Here is a 10,055-nt window from a genome sequence, read left to right on the forward strand (position 1 = left end):
TTAATAACTAATATACAAATAAATTCAGATGCCTCTTCATGTCTAGATTTTCCCTCCTTGTTTCTCACAGGACCATTTAACAGCATGAGAGGAGGCCATTCCAACGCCCTAATGGGCCTCAGTTGATGATAATGCAGACAGACTTGAAGTTCTTCTGCACTTTGTAAAGTGTGAAAATTTCATCTTGATGAGCTTCAGCTGCAGAGATAAGTCCACACGCCTCCCAGCCATTCTCTGCCCTGGCCTAACACCAAGACGGCTCAGACGAAAACATACGGGACTCTATCTGATGGGCTTCAAATGATAGCATTTAGAGGATACTGCACAGAAAGCAGAGTTTCATTAATTACAAAAGCAACAGTCCGCTAATCCCACTAGAAAGGCATTTTGAGGCTGAGTCGTTTTGGTTCTGAGGGAGAGAGAAGAGAGAAAACTAACAATACCAATGGCAGATCACAGACCTTCAAACTATGGTCTGCAGGCTCCGCAGCTCAATAGGGGGCCAACTACTGCAGCTCTGACAGGGCATTTTTCCTTTAAATCCCCTTCCTGAATTTACCCCACGTCTGGCCACATGCAGAGATGAAGTTATCACTGAGGACAGCTTTTCTCCAAGCAAAATCAGCCCTACCCTCCGATGCTTGATTCCTCTGTTACACCCGCAGCACATCAAACACTCGCCTCCATCAAATGGCATTATCTGCATAAAAGCCAACTGCCCAACAATCTGTCTCCAACAATGCCATTCAGTCTTCAGTCAAGGGCATGCAATAAAGTAAGGACATGAAAAGGACCTGAATTCTTAGTCTTCTATTTTTCTTTTACTAGCAGACAAAATATGTCTCTGCTCACTAATAGTTTTTGGGATCTATCCAAAGAGGCTGTAAATTAGTTACTAAGCAACATATTCACCTCCATTGTTCATGCAGATGTTATTTTACGTCCATTTAGTTTCCATACTCAGTTCAGTATTACTTCCTTCTCTCCTGTAACACTTTCAGCAAGGCACACACACTCCATGTTGATGCAGTCAACTGTGCCCTCTATTGGAGGCCAGTCACTTCCAGCACTTGAATTCAAAGACTCGATGAAAGGAGTGTTTCAAGAATTTATACCTATAAAGTGAGTGAGACAGAGCGGGAACGATTCAATACCAAAAATGCTTTACACCAAACAAATAACCCCCAAACATGTTAAAGATTGATTACTTCCTAACAGGATGCTGTTTTATCAGTATGAACACACAGTGCTCGATTAATGCGTCCTGCAGTCCAGTGCCTCTGGTAGACTTATAGATTAAAGTTGGGCCTAGCCTCTAAAATTAAATGTCAGAACATTCTGAGAACGTAGGACCCGGTTATTTGCCGCATTTGCTTCCCAGGTTGCTTTTGGCTCTTGGGGTGCGTGGCAGAATGCACAAAACATGAACCAGAAACTTCACCACTGAAGCCCAAGAGCATCGCATACATTAAAGAGTAAAACACTGCACCTTACTACGGCTCTGTGTGTTTTACATATGTACGGCATCAGCAGAGAAAACAGATGGGCCACACCATGGGGACAGAGAGACCTGTGGACATTACAAAAAAAGCAGCATTGACAAATTATGCATCCTCTCCGTTACTCACTCTGTGTATGCAGGAATTTTGTCCCCCAGGGGTCAGACAGCGAGCCTGATGTGTTCAGAGCTGTGCCTCGTCTTGTCCAATGTCTGTTAAAAAGCAAAAGCAACAATGGATGTGCGCTCTGTATGTGTGCAGTGCATTATATTTGCACCGTAAAGGCTATTGCCTTTTGTTAGTTGGGTATTGTGCTCAGCAAACTAAACGGACGTGTATAAAGGGATTGGACAGAACTTCTCTTTTCATGTGGAAATGAATCCCTTCGAAACGGACAAAACAGCTTTCACCCTTGGTTATACAGTGAGGATTTTAGGGATGAACCTTTTCTTTTTTTTGCTTTCATATCTGAGCAACAGAGGACAGAAAAATAACAATTTCATTCACAAATACATATTTATGTCTAGCAATATCAACATTAAAAAATTGTTTACTTCAGTAAAGATGAAGTGTTGCATTTTGTCCAGATTTATGCAGAGGACACCGACAGTTAAGGCAGAATGGTGTTTAAAGGAGGACAGAGGAGGATGCCTCACTGCCAGGTTTCCAAATCTCAGAGGACATTTTGAAACAAGCTGGAGGTGCCTTGATTTTCTTCTCAGGTTGTTCTCTGAACCTGTCTATTGATCGGAACTGGTCAACGAAACACCACCAAGTCAGAGGAGGGAAAAACCCAAGAAAACAATTTAAGAGCAAACAACAGATGATTAAAAATCCATCAGAATCACAACTTTAGTCTTCTGTTATTTTAATAACTTATAAGTTTGTGTGCATTTCTAGTGAGCACCTCCTTACATTTAAAGCTCTTGGACTCTTGTCTGACAAAGACTTTTATTTCTAAATAAATATAATTTACTTTTAATTTTGTTGTAAAAAGTACAAATAAAATAAAATTCACAACTAGTTAATCTTCAGTCTTACAGAAGTGGACTTTGGGTTTTCAATTTGTGTTCCAAAATGGACTTACAGTAAAATGAAACAGCTTCTCCAATACTGGTCAGGCTCAGTGTCATTCTGAATTTTAAAGATGGGTGAACAACCTCAAAGGCAAAGAAACCTGTGGCAAACCAGAGCAAGCAGTGGATACAGCGAAGCACATTTAGTTAATTTGAAAAGCTTAAGAAGTAAGCAAGCAGAGAAAGCTCCAGAAATAAATCACGTGTTCTTTTGCTTTGCACAAGGATTATGGAAGACAGAAAGTAGCAGACAGGCATGTTAATTTAATTCCATCTTTTTTTTTGACAGAGAATGTCATGTCTCTGGGACTATTGTGGAAAAGGTATGTTGTTGTTCATTAACAGGAAGCATTCTTCTTCATGTCACAATTTTACATTGTGATAAGTTACTGAAATCCTTTCATTATCATTAGAAAAACTATATATATATATATATTATGATTTTGAGGAAAAGAAAAGTTGATTGAAACCATTTTTTATCTGATACAATGAACCAAAAATATTAGTCAGTAATAATTTATTCAGAAATATTGCTGGTTAAAATATGATTGAACTATGAGAACATCATGGCAAAACTATATTGTGGTATTTGGTTTGCACCGTTTTGAAATGTTGCTCCTAAGCATGAGAAAAAAAAATCACTTCCAGTTGACATACACTTGTCCGAAACAGCAAGTACACTTTATACATTATATACATAAATATGCCTTTTTATGTCTTATCTAAATATATATATATGAGTTTTTATTCTGTTTTTCACATTTTAAAATGGTGAGCAAAGATTTTTCTTACACAATTTGTCCCACTTTCTTGTCTCTTTCACACAAAGACACACACATAAAAGCTGCCTCAGAGGACATTCTGTCAGCTGGTTTGACACTGTCAGAGCTTCTTTTTTCAGTACTCACTTAAATGATGCAGTAGCAGTCAGACTGCAGTACATAGAAACAAAGATGGCTTAAGGTATTGAGAAAAAAATTATATTTTCCAAATAGACGAATAATTACATCTTACTGTTACATAATTTTTCTATTCTTTATATATCTGTTTCAGGTCAAGTCAGTTAAATGATGGTAAATCATCACAAGTTCCTACAGGGATGTTTTTTGAAAATGTATAGATTCAATGTGTGCTACTTTCAGTTTACATAAAAATTAAGAACTATATCTGGGATTCTACTTTTTTGCAAACCCAAAGTAGTGCATGATCCTTTATGCAGAGGCAGGTGTCTGCTGTTTTTTTACCCTTCTATTTCACATAAAGTGTGTCAAGTGCATTTTAGCTGAGTCCAAGAAAATGTCAATACTGTCAACCAATATGTGAGTTTTAATGAAAGGTGTAAAGGCAAATAAACAGCCGAGTTGAATTATTGTGTTTTACTTAGAATAAATTTAACATCTTATTCAAAATGCAAAGTGCTGGTCTCACTGGAAATATGCATGTATTTCTACAAATACAAACAAACAAATGATGCCAATTTAAGCAAAAATAATTGTGAAAGCTGTTGAATTTTCTGATTGCTGTCATATATTTCCTTCGCCGGGTTTAACAGCAGCGTATCCATGACACTCTGCAGCACAGAAAAAAATCAAGTTGAAGTTTACTTCTCGGGTAATAACTGCCTTTGGATTCTTGAAAGTGTTTGCTTCTCCCCTGAGTCTGTGGCTAATGCAGCCAATTCAAAGAGTTATCCACAGCCTTGCTTTTAAACACAAAAAAATACCTCCCAGAGAGGAAGCAAGCTGCTCTCTAAGTAACTGCAAATAACTGCACCTCAGTCTCAAGTTTTTGGAGAATAGAGGAAGATCTTAGAAGAAAATGCGAATAACAAGGGCACGTGGAAACAGAGGCCATTTTTTAATTGGTCCTGGGTTTGAAAACATACTCCACCAGGAAAGACACCTCTGGTTTGTTTTCCATCTTGGGTAAAAAAAAAAATACTTGTTGGTTTTCAGCAATAATTAGCCCACAAACCTGAACTCCTGTAGCATTTTTTCAGTGTCCTTGCATTCGGTCTCCTCATGTTTAGGATTTTGTGTGATCAATGTGCTGTGAGATGGTGCTAAAAATCTAAATCAGTTTTATGTGTTTCAGATTTTCATCCTTAACCCTTATAATATTTACATTACAAAGTAAAATGTTAAAGCTGAAAAAAATGTGGAATTAATTTGCTGGGGCTTTTTAGATCTTGTGATCTAAAAATATATATCTGCTTTCACATTTAAAGTCAAACACATTCAGTTCAATAATCACTTATTTATCCAAATGGAAAATTAAATGTTACCATAACTTATATCCACGTATGTTTAGAGAAGTGTTGTTGATGGTGTTGCTGTGGATATGAAAAGTCTCCTACAGCAGTCAGCCTTGCAAGAAATCTAAGAAGGCTTCTGACTGAAGACTGTTGCTGTTTCATAGATTCATGACATGCTAACAGCTACATTTCTGGGCAGCAGAGCTGAGATAATATTCAACAGAAATGTGTTCTGGATGACATTATCAGTTTTGGAAGAACTGCTAATCCACCTCATTTGCTTTTTCCACCCATTTTTTAAATCTTTGTCTGGCTGTATGGTTAGAAAGCTGGGTAGAAAAGTCCTGGAGAGGGTTTGAATTTCCTCCTTCTCTGTCTCTGCTCTTCATCCATGAAGCTTTTTCAACTCCAGCAGGATTTGGGTTGAAGTTTATGTATTTTTTGAGCTTTTCACATTTTAATAAGCTGTTCTCAGCTGTAAAAACAATGTGTTTTTGCTATGGCTGTGTAAAAAAAATAAAATAAAAGCAGAAATCCAGAACCAGAAGGAATAATTGTCTAAGCATGAAATTATTCAGCCAAAAACATTCTGAATAGAAAAGTCAACAAACAACCACATCAGAACTAAAGTAACAGATCCAATCCAACATGCTGCCTCCACGAGTGGCACAGTTCTACATCAGGGATTCAGAAATATCAATCATCATCAACAAAGAAACAAGCTGTTCTTCTGTAAATGAAAAATAATCTAATTTCAGCCCGCTAATAAAATTTAGTTTCTCCAATGGCACTGATTTTAGAAATGCCTTGGTGCATAACAAAAAACATAAAAAAGTGAATTTATGGATTGGACCAAATGCAGTGGTATGGTTTCAGACAACATATTAGAAACCATTAAAAAACAGAATGTGAACAAATAAGTAAAGATGCTTAAAAAAAATAAAATGTGGGATAATAACTGTGTAATTGCAACTCAAAAACTGTGTAGATAAAAGGATGGAGCACAAAAAAAAAATCATCTACAAAGATGAAATGTCTCAAAATGTTGCCAAATGATAAAAAAAAGTAGGTCATCTCACACTTTAAGGTGAAATTTCCTTTTATGTTGAACATTTATTGTGTTGCTTAAACAAGACAAAAACACACCAAAAGGCAATCAGCTGTAGCATTTTAAATAGGTGAGATCAAACAGCTTCTCTGGTGAAATTTTCTAGTAATTGGTTAATAATGTGATGCAGATGTCTGAGCTGCACCATACATGTTTAACAACCCTCCAAAGCCTTGGAGTTGTTTGTGTCTCAGCAGAGGGTTGTACACACGTGAGCTGGTAATAAAATCCTGCCTTACCTAAACAGGAACTGCAGCACCACCTCCCATTTGCTGCCCGAGTGAGACTGATTCGGCTCTAATGGTAGCTAAGTATACCATTATGGTTTCAGAAACTGGTTGTTTCTTTTAAGCAATAAGCCATAACACTTGTTTTTTTGTTTTTATTTTCTGAGACGACCTGCTTAAAATATAGGCAACTTTTGTGTGCTAAAAGTGCCATGGCAAGAAAACAGCACTATGTTTATCAAAGCTGGAGTGCATGTTACTGTACTCCAACACAGGGCTAATGAAGAGATATGTCTTCCATTACACAGCGATATTCCTGCTGCAGCGATTAGAAAAGTCTCCAGAGGGGCTCCATCACAGGCTTTCATTGAGTCTGGACCTTTGCAAATCTTCATATCCTGCACAATTTTCATAAATTGAAGTCTAATGAGCGCATTTGACATAACTAGGATTTATTGTCTCAGAGGCTTACCAATTTCACCGCTGCACTGAAAATTATGAATGTCAGGGGTTTAATCATATTCATACATATTCTCAATAAGCGGGTTGGGATGTGTCGTGTGAGTAAAAGACTTTAAGCGCCGTTCTGCCTTTACTGTAGGTGTGTTATGATAATAGATGCAAACATGCAGAGCACTAACAACCTCCCCGAGGTGGCCCCTCATTGTTGACGCTGAGCACAGAGCAATATCTTCCTACAGATCTCTTTGGGACTCCAATCAGGGCTTTATGGCAAGATGCTTACAACCAGTTTCTCAATAAAGACATGATCAAAAATAGCTGCTGTGTTAATGTTGTATGCACAATTTGTAGTTTGATACAGACGTTGTGATTTTTTATTTTTCTGCACATTGTAGGTTAAACGTTCCATACTGTTAGCTGTAAAACAGCAGGGAGATTAATCTGAAATCCCAGTTTTGTCATGAAAAAGCTCAGCTCTTTTATGCTGATAGTTTTATGACTTCACAAATTAGTTTTAGACACAATTACATTTCCTCTGTGAGAAATTAGAGCCGCTTAAACCCAGTTCTCAGTGTGGCGAGAGTGAAAGAGGGATTGTAAAACCAAACTCCATTCTAAGTTAAAATCAGCCCTTCATTAAGGCCCACATCTTCTTCCGAGTCCATGACCACTCTAGGAATGTGACCAGTCAATTTTTCAATTAGCTTCCCTTTTCACCTCACAAATTATCAAGGGGCTCAGCTGTTAAGCTCTGGATTGGGATGGATGGCGTACAACAGGCCTACAGTACTCGGCCATTGAGAGCAAAGCAAGCATTGATAACAACCCTTAGAACTATTGACATGATAACATTTCAGGCTTCTGGGCCACCGTGGCACTGAGCTGCAATAAATTGAGATGAATGATCAGTCGATGACAATTTCCATAATCGTTATACCTTCCGTAATTCATCAAGGTAATGATACCCGCGCCCCTAATGTCACATTTATTCCATTTTGTGCACAGCAGCAGGCACAAAACGAGCAGCCCCCCCCCCTCCTCTGCCCCCTTCCGACAGGATTGATTACAAACCAACTGCTCTCTGCTCCTGCTTGTGAGTGGAAGAGCAATGTGTTATTTGACCAAAAATAACAATGAAAGAGATGGGAAATTCAATCTAATTCCACTCATTCACCCCCCACCCCCACCCTCCATTTCGCAGCCCGTGACAGGCGAACAGGAGGCCATTACAGTTCAGCTCTGGCACCGTTTCTGAACCAGAGGGGGAAACAGAGAACTCTCCGTTTCCTGGCTCGTGTCGAGATTCATCATTATCACATCTCCCGTCTCTCCCCCCCTCCGCTCATTAGTGACGTAGTTCCTCTTTGACAATTATATATCATTATTGGTGAACAATAGCAGTGTGAATGAGCGCTGCGATTCAATTACAGACACAGTCATTCAAGATTAATTTCCTTCCCCCACCCTGTGAGCGGCACATCACCACAGACATGCATAAGCACACCTTGACAGAAATAACAGCTCCATTCATGGAGGAGGGTAACTAAGGTCTAAGAATTTATCAAAATGGGGCGTTTGGTCGGGTTAAACTTCTGCTACCACTTCTCCCACATCAGTCTGTCTGTAGCACTTGGGTTGGGCTTTTATATAAATGCATTTCTAAAGCAGTAAGAACCAGACCATCACATAAACTCTGCACAACTACTGAGGAGACTTTACAGGGTATAATGATGTTAGAAAATTAAATAATTTGATGTTGATGTTGCAGCAGGATGTGGTTACTGGAATGCTTGGCTTGATCTGAGATTAATTGAGCTAAATGTGAGACACATATTTCTCGTGGCAAGAGCATCATTTATGTTAGCATAGAGAGGAGCTGCATCTTTCTCCAGATGATGTTTGGGTTTTGTTTTAGGTCACAATAAACACAGAACAGTTTGCATGAAATATCAAATGAATGATTTTACAGTTTTAAGTGACACAAATTAATGCATAATTGTAAAATGAAAGAAAATCATTACATGGTGTTTTATACAAATAACCTGAAAAGTGAGGCATGTTTTTGTATTCGGTCACCTTTACTCCTGTACCACCAACTTTGTCCCAATTTAATTTATTTCCTTCCATGTGTGTCAAAATGAATCTCAAAATAAATACAGCTGTTTTGTGACTCAGAGCTTTTAGAGAACAAATAAAAGCAAAACAAAGGAATAAATACATTAAACTGTATGCTGCCTTCAATTTTTGAAGTTATGATTGAAATTGGAAAATAATTTTTTCTATAAGTTAACAGACAAAACACAAATAGTGGAAAAGATACATTATGTATTACAATATATTTAAAGAGAGAATTTATTTATGTTTTAATTGTACGGCACAGTTTCCCTTATGGATATGGAAACCACGCCACTAATGCATCACAGTTTCCACAATGAAACCATTCACAATATAATAAGTAAATACATAAGGGAAAGGACTTTAATACATTAATTTTGATTAATTTCATAGATTTTAATGCATTAAAAATTGTAACATATTTAATAGTTTTTTGTTTTCTTTTATTATAAAAAATAGTCCAGAGCAAAAACCTTTTATTGCATTTCTGGTACATCTATAAATCTAATTCGCACAATTAAATGCATATTCTAATTTATTGAATATGAATGTAATACCGCTGTGTATCAAACTGATGGTTGAATAACCTAAAACATAGATTAAAACAATAACTATCTTTGTTGTTGAGTTCATATTTATTCAGTAATTTCACTCCAAAAATAGTTTTTGAATAGAAAATCTGATTTTTGTTTCTCAAAATGTGGGTTTTGATTAAAATAGGATTAATCACAATTAATTAATTACAGACCTTGCAATTAACTTGATTAAAATTTTTAATTGAGTCCCATCACTAAAATAACTAACTAAATAAATAAGGAAAAGTGAGATGTGTGAATGAGGGGAAGAAATGTTTCAGGCCTCAGTGAAAACTTGCATTTGGAACGGAAATATTGAAAGTCAACATAACATCCATGGGAAAGAAGCTTTTATTTATCAAACAAATAGTTCAGTTTCTCCTGAGAAGCACTAAAGCTGGTTCATGTCCCTCTTATAGTTTTTGTATCACATTTTCAGGAGCCTGGGTTTACAGAGGACCTCCTGGTTTTTGCGGGGATTAGGGATCACAGCTGCTTGTGAATAGCTGACGCAGCAAATATTTGAGACCCTGTGAAATGCTTATAACGGTGCATTAGTTCAAACACACAAAAAATACTTAATATACATGAATATGCACAGCGGGAATCATCTTAGCTCTACCAGAGTGCAAGTGAACATCTACAGCAAACCTTGAACATTTAAGTCTACAGGTTCAAACTCTCTGAGCTTGAGCAGTTTGGACAGATTAATGGGGAAAAGCTGGTAGAGAAAGACTTG

The sequence above is a fragment of the Xiphophorus maculatus genome, chromosome 23 (assembly GCF_002775205.1).
Source record: "Xiphophorus maculatus strain JP 163 A chromosome 23, X_maculatus-5.0-male, whole genome shotgun sequence".
Lineage (NCBI taxonomy): Eukaryota > Metazoa > Chordata > Actinopteri > Cyprinodontiformes > Poeciliidae > Xiphophorus > Xiphophorus maculatus.